The following is a 23,813-nucleotide window of genomic DNA, read 5'->3' on the forward strand; positions in this document are numbered from 1 at the left end:
GCACTGCAGTCCAGTGTTAGATTTATCCTCTGCCTTTGTTAGACAAGCTGCTCATGCACTGCAGGGGCTGGACTAGATGACCCTCAGGGCCCCTTCCAGCTCTACAATTCTATAATTGTATACTTCTATGCCAGTAACCTGTCCACAGGCTGTTGCATCCAGTGAGGAACAGGGCTTCGGGTCACACCATTCATGCACCATTGTGTGTGTGTGTGTGTGTGTGTGTGTGTGTGCGCGCGTGCGCGCGTGCACGCTAAACTCAACAAGGGGCCTTCACGGATTCACTGTTGGCAGAGCAGAAATGCGTCGCCTTGGAGGCAGAAGTCCCGTCTGTGGGATCAGCCCCCCCCCCGACCCTGCAGCAGGAAACAAGAGGGAACCTACTTTAATGAGATTTGAAAGCGGCAAGATCCTTGCCTTGGTGCCGGCGATTCGTGAACTGGTCTGCTGGGTGGGAAATAAGCAGCCTTGTCACAGGCAATTGTCTTTTGACCAATTCAGATGTCAGAAAAGAGCTGGCGGATGCGAATCCTCGCTGTTTACAGCTCTGTGCTCTAAACGTGCCCCTGCGCCTGTCCAGAGCCAAATTACCATCGGTTGCCAAGGAGAAAATGGAGAGGCCTCGTCTTCTGCTGGCCTAGTTGCACTGCAGCGCAGTTGCGAGCCAAGGAGGGCAGGGTCCCTCCTCTTCTCCAGAAGCAGCCCCCACCCTTGGTCTGAGGATCAGCAGTGGCAGGCCTCACTTAGCCCCCAACATGTGTGGAAGGATTCTCTTGAGTTATGGGAAGGTCTAGGCTGGCTGCGCAGGATCGTTTTCCTCTTGAGGAGAAGGCCTTGGAGACGTTCGGTGTTTTTGTAGTAATCTGCAGGTGTACCAGCTGAGAAGGCTGTGGCGGCCGGTGGACAGGAAGGGCTGGATCCTGCAGCAGCAGCAGCTCGGCCCGCGCCCTCCAAGTCCCAAAGTCAGATCCCAGATGTCCAGGCCAAGGGCACTAGCCTCCTCCACCCCTCATAGTCCATGGTTTCCCTCCCAGGAAGATTGGCACACAGGGATCTGTGTCTTCGTGTTCCTTGCTGCATCCGATCAGCATCCATTGCCCTCTTCAGTTTAACAGGGGGCGACATGTGCAGGACAGAAGGAAACGGGAAGGTGATAGGCCCATGGATGTGGGTGCAGCCTTCCAGAACCCCCCGAGGTTCCTTGGGCACAGAACGATTCTATGGTTCTATCCCATTTCTGATACCACACAACTGTCTCGTGGGTTCAGGAGTCATGCAAACTTGGGTCAGGCAGCTTCTCCTGAGATCAGGCACACACAGGACAGTCTGAGCAGAATAGTAGCCTTTGCTCCACAACAACACAACCTGGAGCAGGGTGATGAACCCCAGGAGGCCTTCCAGATGTGGCTGGACTCCCCCTCCATCCCTGACCATTGGCCATGCTGGGGCCACTGGGAGCTGGAGTCTAACCATAGCTGGAGACAGTCCCCAGGTTCCACCACTGCAGGCCAGGAGACCCAAACACTGGGGAAGAGACATGCCCAGAGAGGGTGGAGGCAATATGCTCACATATATCAAGACAGCCCCATGGTCAGAAGGGCCTTACAGACAAGGCATTGTCTCAGACAATATGTGGGAAGAATCTTTCCCGGATTCCTGCAGCCATCATTGGCCTCTATGTATCAGAGCTTTCAGGGCAGAGAAGGGGGTCTTCAGTGCCCACTTCTTGCCTTTAGCCAAAGCCTGGCAGATGCATAATGGAGCCAGTGATGCTCTTCCTATCATGAGAGTCCATGGTGGGGGAGATGGTCACCTCCTTGGTTTGTCCAGTTGTTGCAAGAGGTACAGAAGCGGCAGACGTTTTAAGAGATGGTGACCCTGTTCTGGGCTGGGCTAGGAGAGTTCCCAGCCTCCCTCCGGCCAGGGTCACCACTCTGACCACTTCTCTGCAGGGGGGCCAACTCCCAATGTTACTTCTGGCTCCCCCTTGCCCCTGCACAAACATTTGGGCCAGCCATGATTTGTAAAGCTCTGGCTTGTCAGTTCAGCTCCAGAGTAAATAAACTTTCCCCTGAAAGGAGAAGAATTGAATGCAAGAGCTGCCAGCACTGAGAATGGCTCTGTCGGAAGACGTTAGGCCTGCAGCTCGGCCCCGGTGACAGTGGCAGGCAAGCGAGAAATGGGCCTGCCGGCGCACGTTTGACGGAGAGGGATGCATCGGCTAAGTGTTTCCAGCAGCGTGCCGGGAAATCGAGCGCCTCTGCTCCAGCGAGGGCTGGAGAGCAAGCAGAGAGAGGGGGCAGTGGAGAGAGAGAGAGAGAGAGAGAGAGAGAGAGAGAGAGAGACCTACCCCAGAGCATTTTCCAGGAGCAGCAGGAAAGGATAAGCGCCCAAGATGTGCCCCCTGCTTCCTGGGTGCCTGGAATTAGCACCCCCACAGAGGCTGGAAGCAGAAGCCACTGCTTAGCCCGCCTTGGGAAGGAGGCCTGTGGAGGACGTGCTCTGGCATGGTGGCTAAATGGTTTTGACAAGCTGGCTCTCACAAGCCCTGTGCCACAGAGGCAGCCAGGTCTGCAGCTGCGAGGGCCCGGCTCCAGAAGGGGACTGTTTCCTCTACCCCATCTCTGCCTCATCTAAAAATGAGCTCCAGTCCAGTCTGGGAGGGGCTTTCACTTCCTGCTTGGTGGTTGTTTGCAGGGCACATAGTCACCCCCACCACAATATCTAAGGGGAAGAATTTTTGCAGGTTTCTGTAGTGCTTCAAAAACCTGCAAAGCCTCCTATGACCAAAAATGACAATGGGACTAAATCCAAAGGCTGCCTGTGCCCTCCAGAGAATTATGCACTGCCCATCAGTATTTGCAGTGGCCAAACAAAGCCTATGGCTGCTTTGCAAGGATCCTGTGCCAGGAGTGGCTTGGATTTTGCTGTGCAAAACCCTGATGCAAGACCCAAGCACAAGAGCTGTGGTTCCCCTCCTGTGGTTTGCAGCACTGGTCTTCAGAAGTGTTGCTGTCTCCACCACGGAGGCAGAGCAGAGCCATCCTGGCCAGTTACTGCCTTGCAAAGCCTTCTCCTCCCTGAGTTTGTCTCAGCCTCTTTTAAAGGTCCTCACAGCCTCTTGTGTGGCTGACTGAGTTCCCTAGCTTAACTCTGCACTGACTTCCTTTCTCTGTCCTGAATCTTCCAGCATTCGGCTTCATTGGTTGTCCACAAGTTCTAGTGTCATGAGAGAGGCAGGGAAACTTTTCTCTCTCCACTTTCTCCGTCCGTTCCATAAATCCCCTTTCACTCATCTTTTCTCAGTGGGGAACACAGCATGAAAGAATTGCATCTTAGTTGCCCCTTAGACTGCAACCCTATGCAAACTTACCTGAGAGGACATCCTATTGAACGGAATAGGAATGATTTCTAAGTAAACATGTATGGGATGGATACATGGATAGGAACTGATTTTTCCATTCCTGCTCCCTGTGGAGCAGGTGGGCTTTAATTACCCGGTTCCTCATTATTATTTTCATTTTTATTATGGAACAATTCTATTCTGCTATTGAAAAAGGAAAGGAAAACAAGTTAGAGGGAACCAGACTTTAAACGTTAAAGGGTGATTAATCAATCATGTCCATGCTAAACTAGCACAAGTGTTCTTGGCGCACAGAGCAAAGCAATCCATCCCTGCATTGCGCAACCGCACCTGGACAACCTGTGCTGCAGGTGACAGGATCCATCCTCAACCCCTGTCTTGAGAGCGTCCAATAGAGCACAGAGCTTTTGGTTAAGAGTTTGATCCTTTTCTACAGAAAAGTACATCAGCCTCAGCACCAACACATCCCTTTGAGCCTTTTTGTAGAAATGATGGCCAGCTGGCCATCCAGCCATCAGCCACCCTCACCCTCCAGAAGTTGCCTTATGGAGAAGCAGCCAGAATGGAGGGCAGGCCTGCCTTCATTGGGGCAGGGGGTATCCCAGCAACCAGTGCAATCGCTTGCCTTATTGTCAGCAACTGGGGCAGGAGATGTCTGTCCTTTTAATTCCTGAGAAGCCTGCTTCCAAACAGTCCCAACCCCCTTCCTTACCCCAGCCCAGAAGAGAGGCACGGCCTCAGCATCTGATGCCAGCAAAATGCCAAATTTCATGTTTTGCAAAAGAGGGGGCTCCTCCCTGGTTTCTTGCCCTCTCTCTGTGGGGAGGCACATCCCCATAGGGCCATGGAGACAGGCAGGTGATCCCGTCAATGCAGCAAGCAATATGGGAAGCCCTGCCCAACAGCCATAGCTCAGCGACAGAGCATGCGCTTAGCACAAAACCTGTGCTTCCAGAGCTGCCCCAACCACTTCCAGAGGGAGGGGAGCCTGCTGAGCCTCTGCTGCTGCTGCTTCCCTGGGGAAGAGCTGGTGGCCAGTTGCCTCTCCTCCTCCTCCTCCTCCTCCTCTCCTCATTTTGCTTGTCTCGCTAAATTAACATTTCCCCCTCTTCCTCCCTTAGTTTGCAAACTTTTAAAAAATTAATCCCATCATTTCAACAAGTGTAACAACTAAATTATCATCTTTACATGATTAAAGTCTGTGCAGTGTCTTTTCTTGGCAAACATTACATGCCCATAATTTTACTAAATGTAATAAATCAACCATAGAACTATTAATTTTACCATGGTATTCATAACAATTAGAAACGCGTGAACCTTAAAATGATAAAAATTGAACTGAATGCTAAAATAGCCTCAAATGGGGAGTGCCCCCCCACTACATATGATAGTGGTAAAAGAATGTTTTGACTGTATATTTCAGGGGGGTCCAAACAGCTGTGTGGCTTTGATGCTCCCCAAATTGCCCCAGGAGGCCTTAAGCCAGTAATGGGGGAGGGACTCTGCTTGGCCTGGAAAGTGAATGGCAGAGCAGAGACCTCTCTCTCTCTCTCTCTCTCTCTCTCTCCTCAGCCAATCCACCCACTAAGAGCTGGAACTAAACCTAATTTTTTTTAGTGGAGTGGGGAGGCAAGAGAGAAACAAAACAAAAAATGCTCCAAAGGACAGAAAGAATTTTCTGGCTTCTTGCAAGAGAAACATCTGAGATCGCCTGGCCTTTTTGGTTGGCCCTAAATCTTCAGATCTGTCTCTTTGGGGAGTGTTTGTGGACCACGAAGATGGAAGGAGATCAGGGCACATTTTTCTTCCTCTGGGGAGGATCTTCTACATGCTGTCTCCTGTCATGTATTTTAGGCTCAGCCAGAGTTCAGGCAAGCACACAGGGGGAGCCCACAATGTCTCGGATGTCTGGTCTAGAGATGGGAGCCAGGGTGCAGGCAGCTTCCTCCAGCCTCATCTCAGGTCCTTCTGCCAGCTGAGAATATCCTGCTTTACAGAATTCCCTGTGCGGCAGCCCATTCATTCTTTGCCGTTTCCTTTCCTCAGACAGCCCATCTCCAAAATGATATCTATGCCGTGACGAGCGGGTGGACCTGCCTGGGGGAGAGCCAAGGGGATGTGAGTGGAGAGGGAGTTCCCTTGCCCTTGGCCCAAGAGGTCCATAGGTTTTCCTCCCAGCACCATCCTGCCCCCTCCCTGGGCTCCACCAGCCCTAGATCCTTCAAGGGGGCAGTGGAACTGTGCAGCTGGGATGCGCCACTGAGCCTCTCAGGGAGCCAGGTGCTTTGGAGGGCTGGTCCACTCCCCAACCTGGAGCCGCAGCCAGGCAGTTGTCTCCGTTGCTGGGGCAGCTGGGATCCTCCTGGCGCGCAGCCGAACAAACAGGAAAGCCTCAGCCTTCAAAAGGTATTGTTTTAACTCAAGATGGAACATTCTGATCCCGTCACATGTCAGTTGCTAAAACCTTCAAGAGGAGAAGCGTCAGCAGACAGGAGGGACGGGAGGGACCTTCTGCTGTCCAGAGGGGGCTGGAGTCTGCAAGCGCCCGGCTGGTCACTAAAAAGAAATCCCAGCTCGAGTCTGCCATTTGCGGAACAGATTTGTGAACAGCCCTGCAATCTTTGGATGAAGTGCAGTATACAAATATAATAAATAATACTAATAAATCATCAGTGAGCCTGTCTGCTTTCCCCTCACTTGCAGGAGTCAGAGAGAGCTGCTCAATCCACCAACAAGTGTTACTGCTCTTCAACAAGCTTGCTACAAAAAAAATGGGGTGAGGGAAGGAGAGAAAAATGGAACAAATGCAATAATTAAAGCCTCCCCTGTGGGAACAGAAACTGACATTGGTGCATTAAAAATAGCCTATTCAGGGGGCAATTCATAACCACCCCCTCCTGCCTAGCAGCGGCCAACAGCAAGTTATAAAAGAGTCAGCTGCAGTGAACAGGAAGTGTTTTAGCTCTGAAGCACAACATTTTGTCAGATCCTACTGGACAGTCTGATGCTACTACTGTGCTTTATTTGTCCCAAATCACATTTGAAAAACAACAGAAAGGCCATGTAGAAAACACTGGAACAGAAGAGGATGCTGTCTGGATGCTCCAGAAGAATGAGTGTGGCACAAAGGGGGCATTTCTGGAGAAGAGTAAAGTGTGGCAGCAGCCTGAATCTCCAAGGGAGGCTTTGCGCAGCCCCTTCTGGCTCTTGCTGGGGATGTCAGTCTGAGAACTGCTCCTGCTACCCCAGTCTCTGCCGAGCGGAGCATGAGATCCCAGGGGGTCTTGGCACCAGGGTCTGTGTTCCTCTGGGGAAAATGAGGTGTGGTGGACTCTTTGAAATATGATTTATTTGCACACATTTACACCAGAAGCTTTCAATGGAGAGAGATTTCACAGCATTCACATCTCAGGAGGAGTCCGCTCTTCACAGAACCCAGCATTGCATTCCCAGACATCACTGAGTCTTTCTTCCAGCTGCCTTCGGCCAGCCTGCCAAGATGGCTTTGGCCTTCACAACAGCTTGTGGAGTCCTCCCCCTTCTTCCCCAACCTCTAAATTTCAAAAGGGCATGTTTTTCCTGTGTGACATCACACCTCTTGTAACCTCCCCCTCCCAACTCAGGCAAAGGGTCAATTGTTCTTTAGTGGCCCAGCACTTAGTTCTCCTTGGTTCTTAATGGCATCACTATCAGGGATCTCCTGAACAGAACTGGTTCAGCCTGTATTTTCACTGGCCTGCATCCTCCCTTCCTTACTCCAAATATTATCTCAATTCTACCATTTATTGATTTCTAACATTCACCAGCTCTAGCAGTTATGGCTGCCTTTGCAGCCCCAAACTCTCTTACCCCAGATTTGTAACAGAACTTTGCACAGAAGTGGAAAATCCATGCACCCGTTCAGAGTTATCTTGTGGAAGAAACTGTCCAGCCTGAGCACTAGCCGGGGAGTCAAAGCAATTTGGATCCCTTCCCTATAATAGAGGGAGGGAGGGGAGGCAATGAGTATCTTTGCTGGCTTTTCCCTCCTCCCAAGTAGACCCTTTCCTTCTTGAGCTGTCCTAGATGGATTCTGGGCTTCCCATAGTCCTGCTGTCTCCCTTGCTCTTGAGGTGGGGGAGCTCAAGGCTGGGCTTAGGGTGTGGCAGGGCCCCCAGGTACTTCAGGCTGCCTTAGGACTACAGCAGGTTCTTCTGGGTCCCCAACAGTGCTGGGGTTCATTGTGGGTTCCTACCCCTTGAATGGGATGTGGGCACAATGGGACAAATAGTGGAGCCCACTTGGGGTCCACACAAAGGAAGCCCCCTAGCCCACAAGGACTGCAGCCTCCGGAGTCCTTTTGGAGAGATGATGGCATGGATGCAGAGGCTCCCCAGCAGACGCTTTTCTAACCCAAGCAGCCCGGCATCATTGAGAACTGCAGCAGGGAGCTGAGAAGGCCAGAGAGGAGGTGGAATCCTTAGCCCCGCTCCCCGCCCTTTCCTCTACAGCTGCTCTCTGGAGAGGAGAAGGGGCCAAGTCTGAGGCAGCCAGAAATGAGGCCCCAGTGAATCATCAGCTAAATCCTTCCAAAAAGAAAAGGAGAGGAGTTGGCGTCCAAAGGCAGAACGGAGTCCTCTCTGCACAACACAGGCAGGAGAGGAGCCCCAGGCGGGAGAGCAAAGACCAGCCCTTGCCTGTGGGGCTCTTCCTTGGCCCAGGCCCTTTCTGGGCTCCCATGGTGAACAGCCCTGAAGGACCCTCTCGCTTGTTCACTTGCTGGTTACGTGGCCTGGAGAAGGTGGAGAGAGAAAGGCTGTTCTGCCTTCCCATCTCACACCCAGAGAAGCTGAATGTGAAGAGTCAGGACAAAGAAAAGGAAGGACTTATTTGCACAGCAGAGAGTTAAACTATGGACCTGCTCACATGGGAGGTGGGGGGCGGGCTACCAACATGGATGGCTTTAAAAACGGATTAGACAAATTCATGGGGGGCTATTAATGGCCACTAGCCAAGTCAGCAATGGAAACCACAGGACAGGAGAGGGCTCTTGGGCTCAACTCCTGCTTGTGGGACCCCAGAAGCCCTACTCCACAAACTGCCCTGGCGCACGTGCTGCTAATGACCAGGAGCCCCCTCCCCAGTGGGTGGCTGCCATTAGCGGCAGGGCAGGGTGGGGCAGGGGGTGGCGAGCAGCGGAGGTAATTAAAGCTCTTGTTTAATTGAACACTCTATGATTTATGGGGCCATAAAATCTGTCTCTCCACTTACTGACCAAGGCCTAGCATGTAAGCAATTGCCTAATGGATGCTCCTTTCCAGGGGGGCAATAGGACACTTAGCTGAGCTGGAAGCCTCATTGTGAAGCCCCCCCCCCCATCCTTCCCATCACACAAGGGGGGTCCTCCCTGGGCACTTGATCTGCCCAGAGCCAGGGCAGGCCAGGAGGGCATCCCTCCTCCCCATGTGTCCCCCTGGGTGAAGGTTGAGAGAGCAGTTGGGAAGCAGTATGGGGCGCACACCTGGATCCCATGTTTTGAGCTGTGCTGGGAAGGTGAAGGCAGCATTGGCAGCGGAGGCAGGAGCAGCTCAGAAGGCCGGTCACCAGCCTGTCAGCTGAAAGAGGGGGGAGGGGGAAGGGGCGAGGCAGGGCAAGATGCTGGCAGGAAGCAAGGCAGCAAGGGATGTTTCTTCCCAGAGGCCTGGCTCCTGCGCTCCTCAGTTCAGGGCACCCATTCAGGGTCACCCTCGATGGCCTTCTCACTTTGGGAACATGAAGGTGACCAACTAAGCCCTGGCTTCATTTGAAATCAGACTTACAAAATTCCTTTTTGGTGCTAGAGCTCAGCTGCGTGACTTGTGGAATAAAACACCAAAGTGCTCTGAACATGTGCAGAGTGCCTTTCCCATCACCACAGCCCTGCAGGCTGGTGGGAGTTGGCTTTTATGTCAGAGGGTGTGACTGACTTCCGGACTAGCATGAGTTCTCAGCCCTTCTCACAAGCTTGAGTTCTCACAAGCCCTTCCTTTCAGAAACAAAATACTGATAGAAAGTGCCCATCAATCTGACAACTTCCTTGGGGAGACAGGAGGTCTCTGCAAACGGCCCCACCCTGCAATCCCTGGATGCAGTGCATTATTCCCCGGTGAGGTGGGGGCCAAACACTCAGGGCCAGGACACATACGGCAGGACTTTCCAAATCCCCTGCCTGCCCACCCCAACATAGCGGGGGGGGGGGCACCCTTTTTCTCCAGCTTGAGCTGCTTCACAATTATCAGTTGGCACAACCGTGTCCATCTTGCTCCCAAACCAAATCTGAAGATGGGAAAGAAAGAAAACCACCAGTTATCTGACAGTGGGGGCAGCCCTGGAGCGTTTTGTGGGGGCAGGTTCTGGGGACACAATCCATTGTCACCACCGCACTCCTTCCTTCCACTTTTCTTCCGTCAGCAGGTCCCTGGTATTTTATTTTATTTTATTTTTGAATGAAATGAAACTCTTCTTTTGCAATGAACAGGTCTTACACAAAACAGTTGTATTAAAAATAAACTGCCCTGGCAGATACAGGAGGCAGGGAGGGCAAAGGGGAAGGAAGGGGCAGCCGTTCACGTGAGCAACTCCAAATCCTTGGCTGGCTTTGAAGGACACACACATCTCATACCATATTTTTTACTGCTGTTTTGTGCAAATCTGGAACATTGGAAAACATATATTTGAAACGGGGGGGGGGGGGCAGGGATTTAAAGCTGCTTTCACACAAATAAACACATGCTTGCATGCTTCTGATGGGTTGGGAAGTACTAATCCAGGAGAGGGGCCAACACACAGCGGGGATGCATCCCATAAAGAGCGCCTTGCCCCATCCAGACCAGCACATACCTTTAAAGGCCTGCCCCATGCGGTGGAAGGGAAGCCCGCAGCCAAGAAGGCCCCACCAGAGAGGCTGTTTCCACACCGGACCTCTTCAATGGAATCCTTTGCTCACTCTTTCTTTGAGGAGAATCTAGATGCTGCCCTTGCCAAATCATTACCCTCCACTGTTTTGCTCAGCAGAATCCTCTCTTCTCTGGTGTTGCGGTCCTGACCCCCGAGAGCCCATTTGGAGGGGACGTGGGAAACACACAGAGCAAGGAATGGTGCTGCTGGATGCTATAGGACTCGGTGAAGCCATCCGTGGCCCCATCTCAGCTCCTTCGTTGGAGCAGAAGTAAGCTCCGTCTCAGGGTGTGTGTGTGCTTTCCATGTGTGGCAACAGTTCAGATGAGAAGGGGGGGGGCATTTCTGGCCAACTTCCCTGAGGTCTCTTGGGTGCCTTCCAGCCAAACCTTCCCCAGCATCTCGGCTCCTGGCAATCGTTCCCCAGAACATGGGGCAGCTTCTCCACCTCTGCCCCCCCCCCCCCCCGCTGTCCTAGATGAGCAGATTCCAAGAGGATCTAGCCCTGACCAAGGCGGACGGAAACTCCCACTGGCCATGCTCCAGGATTTCAAGTGCTGCGAAAATGTCCTTTGATGATAAATCTTGCCAAGCCCCCAAGACAGCCACAGATCTTGTGCTTTTAATTGCACACTCCATCAATCCTTCCGCCAGGGTGGTATAAATGGAGGCTACTTCACCCGTGAAGGGTGATTATCTTTTATGAGTGCCGGAGCTCCATAACTCAGGGATGGCAAAGAGCAAGAGTCATACTCTCTGGGGTCTTACTGGGCTGGGGTTTCCATGGTAGCCCTTCTGACCACGTCTCAGCCAGGATCTCCAGCCAAATCCTGCACCACCTTGAGGCCAGGATGGGGCCAGGCCAGCAGCACCAAGCAGGCAGGGTTAGCCCCTGCCAAGGCAGCCCAGTCTCCAAAGGGCCTCTGCAGCTGCCCAATGGCCTCTTGCTGCTTCCAGCAGAGAAGAAGCCCCGTCCCTGCACAGGAGCAGCCAGTCAGGGCAGTCCAAAACACAATGTGGGCTGGGTATACGCTAGCCTGTTTGTAGTTCAAAAATGAACGTTTTCTTAATCCAGAATCAGTTGATTCAATACCCTGCCCAGTCCACAAGGGTGGCACCACACACACACACCCCAAGTCTGGAAGCTTAAAGCTTGGGTCATGTAAAATGTAGTAACTTCTAATATGGCTATTGCAGTAAAGTGATTTTTCGGTGGGGGGGGGGTGGATACAGCTGTTTGCCAAGCAGCATCAAGCTGACCCACCCAGTGTGAAGTGCAGAAGCACCAGAGGAAGCAGCATCTCAGCAACCCTTTAGCAAAGAAGATCCATCTTATGCAGATTCCAAGTGGGGTCTTTCTGAGGCCCACTCCTGCCTGGAGAAAAGAGAGGGGCATTTTGCACTGGGGGGCTCCCTGGCAGCAGCGGGAGGAGCAGCAGCTGCTGCGTTCTGCTTCCTGGGCTGCTGCACATGTGCATTTGCAGTTAATTTGTGGGCCTCTGAAAGTTCCTCAAGATCTCACTGCTTCCACCGCAGCAGCAGCAGCAGCAGCAGCAGCAGTGGCAGACTGCACCTGGCACTGGGCGGCCAAGGGGTGGGGAAGCAGACTGATGGATTGTTGACCATTCCAATTTTGCCAGCAGTAATTTAAAGAAATTAAAACAACTCCATTGGAGATTAACATGGTAAATAGCATGTCCAAGTTTGTTTCTGGATGCAGCAGAGGTACCAACAGGGTGGAACAAGGTGGCCAGCTTCAACCTTTTCTCCTTTTGCAGAAGCAGAGACACCCTGGAGGCTGAACAAAGTGGCCTTTGGCCCGGGGGGCTGGTCAAAGTGCTGGGGTTGTAACGGGGGCGGGGGTTGGCTGGCAGGCTTTGTGGGCAAGGGTGAAAGTTTTGGATTTGCCAGGGCCAGCGCATGGTTGGCAGCAAAGTGCCTGAACCCGGGCTCTGAAAAGAGGTTATGGGGGCGGTGGACCTGCAGAAAGGCAAAAGGTTACTGGGAAATGATTTATAATGGTTAAAAAAGAAGTTTAAAGTGATGATTCCCCAGAAACCTGAGGCCTTTCTGCTAGGTATAACTGGACCAGAGCTTTGTTTATGTATACTATGTTAGTGGCAGGAATAGTCTACATGCAGAAATGGAAAGAAGAATTCCCAGCCAAAGAAGAATTGCTCATGAAGATGATGGAATATGCTGAGGTGGCTAGACCATCTGTGAGAATTAGAGAACCGAATGAAGAAAATTTTCTTGAAGAATGGAAATATTTTGTGGAATATTTCAAAAAATATCATGGTTATGTTAAAACATATGCAGGATTTGAAGTATAGCAGCAGATAAGAATTGCAGCTTAATAATTTATAATTATTAACGTACATAATTGGCAAAATACAAGTAATATAGCAACTGCTGGTTGTTTAAAAGAATTTGTAAAATTTGAAAAGCTAATAAAAACTGTTTAAAAAAGGGAAATGGATTATGGGATTCCATACCTGGTTCAAAGATGCTTTGCAGTGGGGTGCAGAGCTCCTCTCTGGTGTCACATGGCTGAAGCAGGAGGAGCCCGGAGGAAGAAGCAGGCTCTGTGGAGAGACGTGACGGCTGGCCTGGCGGGCCAAGGGGGGAGGCTGGCTTTGGCATATGGCACTGCCAGCCCTGCAGGCAGCAGGAGAGCGGCCCCATTTCCAGGTGAGGCTTCAAAGAAATGGACGGGAAAGCAGCAGATTCCTCCTCCTCGACTGGGACACCCACATGACGCACCTTGTCAGTCACATCCACAAGGTCAGGGGAAGCCAACTAAGGCACAGAAGCCCCCTTGGTCTTGTCTCGCTTCCTCTTCCACCCCCAGTGGTCAGTGCTCCATAAAATCCACATGGAATGCTTTTGCCCCTCCTTCCCCTGCAATGCTGCTGCTTTGGATGGGGTACATTTGGGGGCTGCCATTGCAGTGAAGCAGCCCACTGGTGGGGACCCAGCCAGCTGATGATGGTTACCACCTCTTAACTGGCGCATTAAATGCATTGCAGGCATTAGAGTTTTTGCTCTGCTCTCTACTTAAGAATAACAAAGTCACTTGACCTTTCAGCAGCCACCACAATAGGCAAGGAAGCGACTTTTTGACAAATGCACTTTGTAATGGTCTCTGGTCTTCTTCATGCGGCTGTTGGAACAGTTAATATCTCATGTCACAGATGCAGACAGACTGAGGCTCATGATTAATTTAACTTGCCAATTAATCACCCCCAAATGGGCTGTTTTGTCACCTCTTCCTAATGGGAAGATGTTGATGCCTCCTGGTGAATCTGTGGAGAGGCTCTTGGCTGGTGATCAACTGGTGCTGTCCCAGCACAGCTTTCCAGGAAGGACCAAGGGAAAGAGGGAGGGGGAATTCCCTCAAAGAAACACAAGCAGGTAGGGGGAGAGCATTTGCTGCACAGTTCCACACGGACACCTCTGGGATGACCGGGAACTTTTGCCCTACGTAGCATCCTGGTGCTTAATCTGAGTCACAAATGGGCTCCACAGCCTGTTTCAGATGCCAGGGCTCAAGCCTAGAATAAAGTGCCTCTGAGCTAATGCAGAGAGCATTTCTTTGCTCCCATTTGGGAGTTATTAGAATCAGCACCAGCAGGCCCACCATCTGGCCACAGGGCGAAGATTTGCACATTGAAGTCTGGGGAGGTGAAGGCTGAAGCCCCACTTCTCTCTCTCTTTTGCCTGACCAGCACGTGTGCTGTTGAACATGGTGACACACACACCTTTCGTGGGAACTGCATGGCCTAACTGCAGTGGCCCCCAGAATTGATGGGGAGAGGCAGGATTGAGAGGGAGGTATCTGCCTGCAGACTCCAGCATTCGCTGACCCTCCTTGCTGTGCCTACCATGGCACCCTGAAGCCAGGCAAAATCTCCACTTGGCACTCAGCCAGGGTTGTGTGTCTTTCAGAAATTAGCCACCTTGGAGACTGCGGTTTCTTTAAGAGATACGGTTTCTTTACATGTATTTACGACCTGTGTCTAGGTGGTGAGAGTTCAGAGCACTCGCCTATCCAGAGCGGCTTGCTTCCTGCAGGAGAGCAACACTGGATTCCAAGCACAGCAAAAAGTCATCCTTGGCGACTCTTTGTTCCAGCCTGTCATCCCCAGCTCACGTAGAATTCTGTCCCTGCTTCTATGGCAGCTTCCCTTAATACCTCAACTATTGAGTTATTCCTGACCTTTGCTAAATCTAAGAAGGTGCATCTACCCCCCCCCAAAAAAACAACAACAACATTAGTATAACTCAAGGCGTAGGAAAACAGAAGCCAAGGAGTCTTCTCCACCTGCCCACCTGCCTTCTTGCATCTTGCTTCTGCCCTTCCAACATTCAGGAGCCTTGGATCCCGAGGGTGTCCCGGGTTGGGAGGCCCTTCCTGCTCTAGACTGACTCTTTGCTTGCCCTCCACAGTCAGCTGGGACGTCTTGAATTAAAGTGGTGCATTATCACAGCCGCCACGAACCACCATGAGCTGGGTGGGCTCAAGAGCCGGAGCACGGCATGGCACAAGCCTCGTAAGTGCCCGAGAGTGCCACTCAGTCTCAGCTGGCATCCTCATTTAACTTTTATTGACAATTAATACCATGGGAAGGAGCATCACTGTTGTGTCAGGGAAACATAATGTTGCTTTATGGCCTCATCAATTAGATGTTTCTGGAAACAACAGAACTTTGGGCCCTGAGCCAGCCCTCCTCTCTGTAGCAACCACCGCCGCCTCCCACTCTCAGAGCCACAGACCAGGCAGACAAACGAAGATCTCCTTCCCACTGCAAAGAGGCAGCATGGATGGCAGCAGAGAGCAGCACCACTCTGGGGATCCCAAAATAGCAAGTGGTTCTCTTCCCCCTGCCCCACTGGCATCCCAGAGGCAAAGCCTTGGCTGGTTTCGAGGGGGGTAATAATAATAATAATAATAATAATAATAATAATAATAATAATAATTCATTATTTGTACCCCGCCCATCTGGCTGGGTTTCCCCAGCCACTCTGGGCGGCTTCCAACAAAGATGAAAAATAAACTAAAATGTCACATATTAAAAACTTCCCTGAACAGGGCTGCCTTCAGATGTCTTCTGAATGTCAGGTAGTTGTTTATCGCTTTGACATCTGATGGGAGGGCGTTCCACAGGGCGGGCGCCACTACCGAGAAGGCCCTCTGCCTGGTTCCCTGTAACTTGGCCTCTCGCAAGTGTATCTGAAGAAGTGTGCATGCACACGAAAGCTCATACCAAGAACTAACTTAGTTGGTCTTTAAGGTGCTACTGGAAGGAATTTTTTTTGTTTTGACTATGGCAGACCAACACGGCTACCCATCTGTAACTTGGCCTCTCGCAGTGAGGGAACCACCAGAAGGCCCTCGGAACTGGACCTCAGCATCCGGGCAGAACGATGGGGGAGGAGACGCTCCTTCAGATATACTGGACCAAGGCCGTTTAGGGCTTTAAAGGTCAGCACCAACACTTTGAATTGTGCTCGGAAACGTACTGGGAGCCAATGTAGGTCTTTCAAGACTGGTGTTATATGGTCTTGGCGGCCGCCCCCAGTCACCAGTCTAGCTGCCGCATTCTGGATTAGTTGTAGTTTCCGAGTCACCTTCAAAGGTAGCCCCACGTAGAGCGCATTGCAATAGTCCAAGCGGGAGATAACCAGAGCATGCACCACTCTGGCGAGGCAGTCCGCAGGCAGATAGGGTCTCAGCCTACGTACCAGATGGAGCTGGTGAACAGCTGCCCTGGACACAGATTTGACCTGTGCCTCCATGGACAGCTGTGAGTCCAAAATGACTCCCAGGCTGCGCACCTGGTCCTTCAGGGGCACAGTTACCCCATTCAGGACCAGGGAATCCTCCACACCTGCCCGCCTCCTGTCCCCCAAAAACAGTACTTCTGTCTTGTCAGGATTCAACCTCAATCTGTTAGCCGCCATCCATCCTCCAACCGCCTCCAGGCACTCACACAGGACCTTCACCGCCTTCACTGGTTCTGATTTAAAAGAGAGGTAGAGCTGGGTATCATCCGCATACTGATGAACACCCAGCCCAAATCCCCTGATGATCTCTCCCAGCGGCTTCATGTAGATGTTGAAGAGCATGGGGGAGAGGACCGAACCCTGAGGCACCCCACAAGTGAGGGCCCAGGGGTCTGAACACTCATCCCCCACCACCACTTTCTGAACCCGGCCCAGGAGGAAGGAGCGGAACCACTGTATAACAGTGGCTCCAGCTCCCAGCCCCTGAAAACGGTCCAGAAGGATGTTATGGTCGATGGTATCAAACGCCTCTGAGAGATCCAGCAGAACTAGGTAACAGCTCTCACCTTTGTCCCTAGCCCGCCGGAGATCATCAACCAGTGCGACCAAGGCAGTTTCAGTCCCATGATGAATTCCGACTGGAAGGGATCCAAATGGTCCGCTTCTTCCAGGCGTGCCTGGAGTTGTTCAGCAACCACTCGCTCAATCACCTTGCCCAAGAATGGAAGATTTGAAAGTGGGCGATAGTTGGCCATATTGGCTGCATCTAAAGATGGTTTTTTAAGAAGTGGTTTAATAACCGCCTCTTTCAGCGGGTCTGGGAAGGCTCCCTCACGGAGGGAAGCATTCACCACCCCACGAAGCCCATCACCCAGTCCTTCCCGGCTAGCTTTTATAAGCCAGGATGGGCAAGGATCCAGGAGACAGGTGGTTGGCTTCACTCTTCCAAGCAGCCTGTCCACATCCTCAGAGGTAACAGATTGGAATTGATCCCACACAACTTGACTAGACAGGACTCTAGCACTCTCCCACCCTGCCCCTGCTCCCACAGTGGAGTCTACTTCTTCCTGAATCTGAGCGATTTTATCTGCAAAAAACTTTGCAAAATCATTGCAGGAGATCATGTGGCCCGTACTGGGCCCCGATGTCGCAGGTGGTTCCGCTAAATTGTGAACCACCTGAAAAAGTCTCCTGCTGCTGTTTTCTGCAGATGCAATAGAGGCGGTGAAGAAATTCTTCTTCGCCATCGCTATCGCCACTTGGTAGGCTCGACGTTGAGCTCTAACCTGTGTCCGGTCAGATTCGGAATGAGTTATCCGCCACCGGCTCTCTAGCCGTCTCAACGATTGTTTCATTGCCCTCAGATCCATGGAAAACCACGGGGCTCTCCGGGCTCCATGCAATCGGAGAGGGAGCTTCGGAGCCAAACAGTCAATAGCCCTGGTTAACTCCACATTCCAGCGGGCCACCAGGGAATGGTAAGCGGCAAGAGCAGGGCCCCCAGCCACTCACACAGGAGAGTCCTCCTGGGCAGCAGAGCACAGCAGTCCCTGTGAGGCTCCAGGCCCCGCCCCAGGCCAGATGGTGAGTGGCAGGAAGGAGCAGGGCCCTCAGACACTCACACAGGAGAGTCCTCCTGGGCAGCAGAGCACAGCAGGCCTCCCCAGAGCGCCCAGGTAGCACACCAGCCTTGGAGTGGAGCAAAGCAGCTAAACAACCACTTAAAATTTGCTTGCAAGAAGAAACCTGACCCTGAAGGGAGGTGAAGCAGTCCCAGTGCAAAACACCCTCCCCAACCTCTTCATACCTGGCTGGGTTGCCCCAAAGAAGCTGGCCATTTTGCTCCTATTAGTTTCTGTTTCTTGGGGAAGGCAGGGGTGATGATGATGATGATGATGATAACTTTTATTTGTATCCTGCCCTCCCCAGCTGAGACTGGGCTCAGGGCAGCTAACATCAAATATATAACATTGGTATAAAATCAAACAATAATTAAATTACCTCCTAAAAACAAGTCAGGATCAAATTAAAATCTAATTAGGTGGCTTTCCTCAGGATTAGGGTTGGGAACAGTAAATGCTCATCAGGCCCAACTGTTTACGCTGTTCTTCTATGGGCCTGTGATAATGCTGGGAGGCTTCTTTCATACTAGTTCTTATACAAAGAGAGAAGGGGAGTCAGGCTGAGCCCTGACCAAAGACCCTGCGGAAAGATGTCAGATCCCACAGGGCCCTGGCCTCTTGTGGCAGAGCGTTCTACCAGGCTGGGGCCACGGCCAAAAAGGCCTTGGCCTAGTCGAGGCCAGCCTAATTTCTGAGACCCAGGATCTCCAAGCTGTTATTATTTGTAGACCGTGAGGTCCTCCGTGGGGCGTACCAGGAGAGGTGGTCCCATAGGTATGAGGGTCCTAGTCCTAGGGCAGGGGTCTGCAACCTTTAAGACAAAAAGAGCCACTTGGACCCGTTTCCGAAGAAAAAAACAACTGGGAGCCGCAAAACCATTGCGACATTTAAAGCATGCGCGCCGCTGCCCTCCGATCTGACAGCGTGTGGGAAGGTGACGTCGGGATGGTGCGTGACTAACGCACGCACCGCCCCCGTGCGACGTCACAGCCAGTACAGCGCCCGCCACAGTGGGGAGTGTCGGGGCGCACAATGTGCCTCCTCCCCTCTCTAGTATCCGCCCCGGAGCCGCGGCAAAGGTGTAAAAGAGCCACATGCGGCTCTGGAGCCGCGGGTTGCAGACCCCTGTCCTAGGGATAAGCAGTACAGGCCAAAGTGATGATGGGGTCCCTTTCTCTTCATTCATGCACAGAAATGTCTGGGGCTGCTTCGCTCTGCTCCTCCTCACTCTTCCTTATACCTATGATATTGTTACAGGCCACCCTGACCTCCAAGTCACGTGAGAGACTCCAAGGGTTGCAGCATTCACTCAGGGTTCTGTTTCCTTGAAATGAAGGTCAACAGAGACTCTGCTGTCTTTTGGATATGTGGTTTTATTTACACACAAATATAACCTGAGCATAAGATGGAGGGGCTCACCCAACAGATCTTGCTTTGGATCCAGCAAAAGAGCAAGCATCTATCTGGCTCTCTAGCATTTAGGTGAGGGGGGTGGAGGAAAGGCCAACCCATGAGTTGAGGTCCCATCTTGCAACCTAGATCATTCTTTTGAGATGCGGATGAGGACACTTCAGTGGCCAGCTAAGCTCATTGTCTTCCCAAGAAACTTGTGTGACCAGTTCAGCAACCTCCTCTATTAGATTCTAACCCACACTGGGTATAGAACTTCAAGAACTCAAAGGGACTCAGGGAATCATGCAGTCTGACCCCCCTCCACTGCCCACAAACCTGTTTCCCTTCCTTTTTCTCAACCTTCTATCCAGTTCCCTCAGCCTTCTGTCACAATCTGGTGTGACCAAGGAAGGGCACTTGGGTGGGGCTCTGCCAGGAGGGCCTGGCTTGGCTCCCTGGGTTCTCGGGGGCAAGGTCAGCAGGTGCCGTTCCCTAAGTCCATGGGCTGCTTCTCCCTTTAGTCAACAGGAGCAGAGGATTCATGGAGCAAGAATGCAGAGTGGGGTGAAGACTAGAACCCATCCGCTCCCTGTCCAGTTTGAGGGACCTTTGGGTGGTGTTTCTGTTAAGCAGCCTGTGCTGAAGGAGGGTCTTCTGTTACAGACACACACAGGGGCAGAGGTGGGCATGGCAGCATTGACTCAAGACCCACAGCTCAAGAGTGGAGCACCAACTTTCATCCACCCCCCACCCCCCAGGTGCAGCCCTGGGCATCGTAAGGTAAAGGAATCAGGTCTCTGCAGGCGATGTTGTCCTGGGGGTTGCAGAGTCCCAATGAAATGGGGGGGGCAGCTCCCCAACTAAGCTGCAGGACATGGTCACACTATTTGCTACAGCAGGGAATGTCAATGGGACGTCAAAGCCACTAATATAAACAGATTTATTATCATCTTTCGGAAGAAAACCCACTGACTGGTTAGTTAAAAGAAAGTGGTAATTAATTATTAACACTGACTCCCAATATGAGCTTTGAGATCTCTCCAAGTAATAATTACACTTAAGTAGCACAGCTGGAGAACACAGAGCAATGCTGTAGCAGCCCAGGAAATCAAAGGCAAGATCAAGGTGACTTAACTTGCAATATCCCCTTTCAAACAGTCTCCTTTAGAGACTAGGCACACAGCTCCTGCCTGCTGCCAGCAGCTGGCAGGATGCAGCAGACACCCAGGAATTGAAATACAGCAGAAAGGGAGCCCTTTGGTTGCCTGTGGACTTGCAGGTGGTGGTGGGGAGGACGTCAGAGGGGTCTCTAGAGAGGTGAGGAGCCCCCCTGCCCTAGGGTCACTCCCAGAATCAGGAGAGGATGGAGCCTTTTGCACACACGCTGCCCCAGCTGGCATGGCCAGAAGCTAAGCAATGTCATAGAATCATAGAGTTGGAATAGACCACAAGGGCCATCGAGTCCAACCCCCTGCCAAGCAGGAAACACCATCAGAGCACTCCTGACATATGGTTGTCAAGCCTCTGCTTAAAGACCTCCAAAGAAGGAGACTCCACCACACTCCTTGGCAGCAAATTCCACTGTCGAACAGCTCTTACTGTCAGGAAGTTCTTCCTAATGTTTAGGTGGAATCTTCTTTCTTGTAGTTTGGACCCATTGCTCCGTGTCCGCTTCTCTGGAGCAGCAGAAAACAACCTTTCTCCCTCCTCTATATGACATCCTTTTATATATTTGAACATGGCTATCATATCACCCCTTAACCTCCTCTTCTCCAGGCTAAACATGCCCAGCTCCCTTAGCCGTTCCTCAGAAGGCATCGTTTCCAGGCCTTTGACCATTTTGGTTGCCCTCCTCTGGACACGTTCCAGTTTGTCAGTGTCCTTCTTAAACTGTGGTGCCCAGAACTGGACACAGTACTCCAGGTGAGGTCTGACCAGAGCAGAATACAGTGGCACTATTACTTCCCTTGATCTAGATGCTATACTCCTATTGAAGCAGCCCAGAATTGCATTGGCTTTTTTAGCTGCCGCGTCACACTGTTGGCTCATGTCAAGTTTGTGGTCAACCAAGACTCCTAGATCCTTTTCACATGTACTGCTCTCAAGCCAGGTGTCCCCCATCTTGTATTTGTGCCTCTCATTTTTTTTGCCCAAGTGCAATACTTTACATTTCTCCCTGTTAAAGTTCATCTTGTTTGTTTTGGCCCAGTTCTCTAATCTGTCAAGGTCGTTTTGAAGTGTGATCCTGTCCTCTGGGGTGTTAGCCACCCCTCCCAGTTTGGTGTCATCTGCAAATTTGATCAGGATGCCCTTGAGTCCATCATCCAAGTCGTTGATAAAGATGTTGAATAAGACCGGGCCCAAGACAGAACCCTGTGGCACCCCACTAGTCACTCTTCTCCAGGATGAAGAGGAACCATTGATGAGCACCCTTTGGGTTCGGTCAGTCAGCCAGTTACAAATCCACTGAGTGGTAGCATAGTCAAGACCGCATTTTACCAGCTTCTTTACAAGAATGTCATGGGGCACCTTGTCGAATGCCTTGCTGAAATCAAGGTAGGCTACATCCACTGCGTTCCCTTCATCTACCAGGCTTGTAATTCTGTCAAAAAATGAGATCAGGTTATGTCTCACTGGGACTGTACAGAAGGTGGTCTCCCAAGAGCCCCCTAATGCCTTGCTCCTTCCTGGTCTTTCCTCCTGAGCTGCCCTGAGCTAAGCCAAGGTCTGGAGAACCCAGGCTGGTGGTGAGGAGTTCTCTCTGCTAAGCAACAGCTGTAGACATCAGGAAGCCTTAGCAGCAGCTCATGGATTACCAGGAAAGGCAGCTTACTAGGTTGTGTGAACCAGGCCAGTCAGATCCATTTGAAGAGCCCAAACTAAGGTGCTGTTGGCTTTCCTGAAGCAATAACTCCCTCTGCTGGCCATGAACAGAAAGCGCTGATTCCATGCACTTGAATGCATTTGATGGTGTTCAGTTAACTATGCAGCAAGCTCGCCAATGCAACTACTTGGCACATGTGGATGGATACCTGTCAAGTCAATTGCCCATAAAGTCCTGCCAAGTTGAGGGGAAATTCCCATCCATCTTCCTGCTGCGCAAGATTTATGATGCATTCATCTCTCAGAACAATGTTACAAAATAAAAAAAAAATCCTTCCAGTAGCACCCTTTTTATTTTTTATTTTATTTTGTTTCAACTATGGCAGACCAACATGGCTACCTACCTGTAACCACAGTGTTACAGGCTTAGCAAATGGTTACCCCAGGCGCACTGTGGCAGAATACTTTCCCCCAAAGACTGTGAGTTGAAGGTTCTGGAGGGGCAGCGAGGCCAACAGGAGACAACATGGGGCTGCCCAGTGCAGTGCAGAAGGGAGAAGGAAGGGCATGGGGGCTTCTGTGGCTCCTCTCCCAAGACTGCTGTGTTCTAAGGAGGGTCATGGGCCTGCAGGGGCCTGCAAAAGCATTTCTTCCTGGGGGCTGCCCTGGCCCCGGCTTGCAGCCCTTCACTCTTCCATGAAGTTATGGCGTCTCTGCTTCAGCTCCTGAGCGACACTAGATATGTGTAAAATGCAGTATTATTATTATTATTATTATTATTATTATTATTATTATTAATCATGATGAGCCTGAGAGTTGAAAGCAGAACTTTGCTGCCAATCTCCCTATCGATCCTGCTCTGCTTTCTGAATTACACAAGGGTGGTGTTCTCCCCCAACCCACTCCACAGCCATTCCCAAGGACTCAAGATGTTCCACCAATTTCTCCCATCTTCACTTCCGAAGGGCACTTGGGGGTTGAACATGTCATCTCTGGAGCACAGAAAATCTCATGACCGCAGGGAGTGGAAGCGCTCTCAGGCCGCTGCTGGGCTGATTTAACTCAAAGTGACGCGCCTGTCATAGCCAGGGTGGGGGCCTGTGCCACAAGGACCCCGCTTAGCTGCTGGTTCAGGCGGGTGACTCTCTTCTCGGAGCAAAGGCACAGGAGAGTTGTCTAGAGGACCCACATTGGCAGATGAGGTGGGGGGGAAGGAAGTTGCTGCCAGGTGGGCGATGCAAGCCTCTTCCTGCCTAACACGCGACAGAAGAGCCGGCTCAGAGGCGTTGGCGCTCTCCCATACTCTGCCCCTGATGCTGACTGCTGTCTGTGAGGGGAACCCCTTGCCTAGAGGAGGGGGAGCAGCCAGAGCTCAAGTCCCATAAAGGGAGGGGCAGGGATGCCTAATGCATGGGGACTACATTCAGTGGGGTGAGGGGAGTGCACTCTGAACATGTTCAAGAGCACCCTTTTCTGTATTTTTGCGTCACATGTTCCAGGTGCTCTCTAGGAATGGGGGCACTTTTAACCATCTCCATAAAGCTGCTCTTTCAGTAACGCCAAAGCTGAGCATCCACAGAGACTCTGCCCCTGCTAGGTGTCAAATAAAAGCCACAGAGTGACAACTCTTGGAATGTCGTGCACGGTTCCGGTTGCCTCACCTCAAAGGGGATATTGTGGTGCTAGAAAAGGTTCAGAAAAGATAGACCGGAAGGATCCAGGGGCTGAAGAAACTCCTGCATGAGGTGACAACACGAGGCTTCTTTGTTTGAAGACAAGGGGAGTCAGAGGTCAGATGAAAGAAGAGAGAGAAAAGCTTTCCTTCCACTTTCATAATACTCAACATGGGGCATTCAATGAAGCTGTACAGTGAAAGATTCAGAGCAGACAAAAGAAAGTACCTGGTCATG

The sequence above is a fragment of the Podarcis muralis genome, chromosome 16, assembly GCF_964188315.1.
Source record: "Podarcis muralis chromosome 16, rPodMur119.hap1.1, whole genome shotgun sequence".
NCBI classification, from domain to species: Eukaryota; Metazoa; Chordata; class Lepidosauria; order Squamata; family Lacertidae; genus Podarcis; species Podarcis muralis.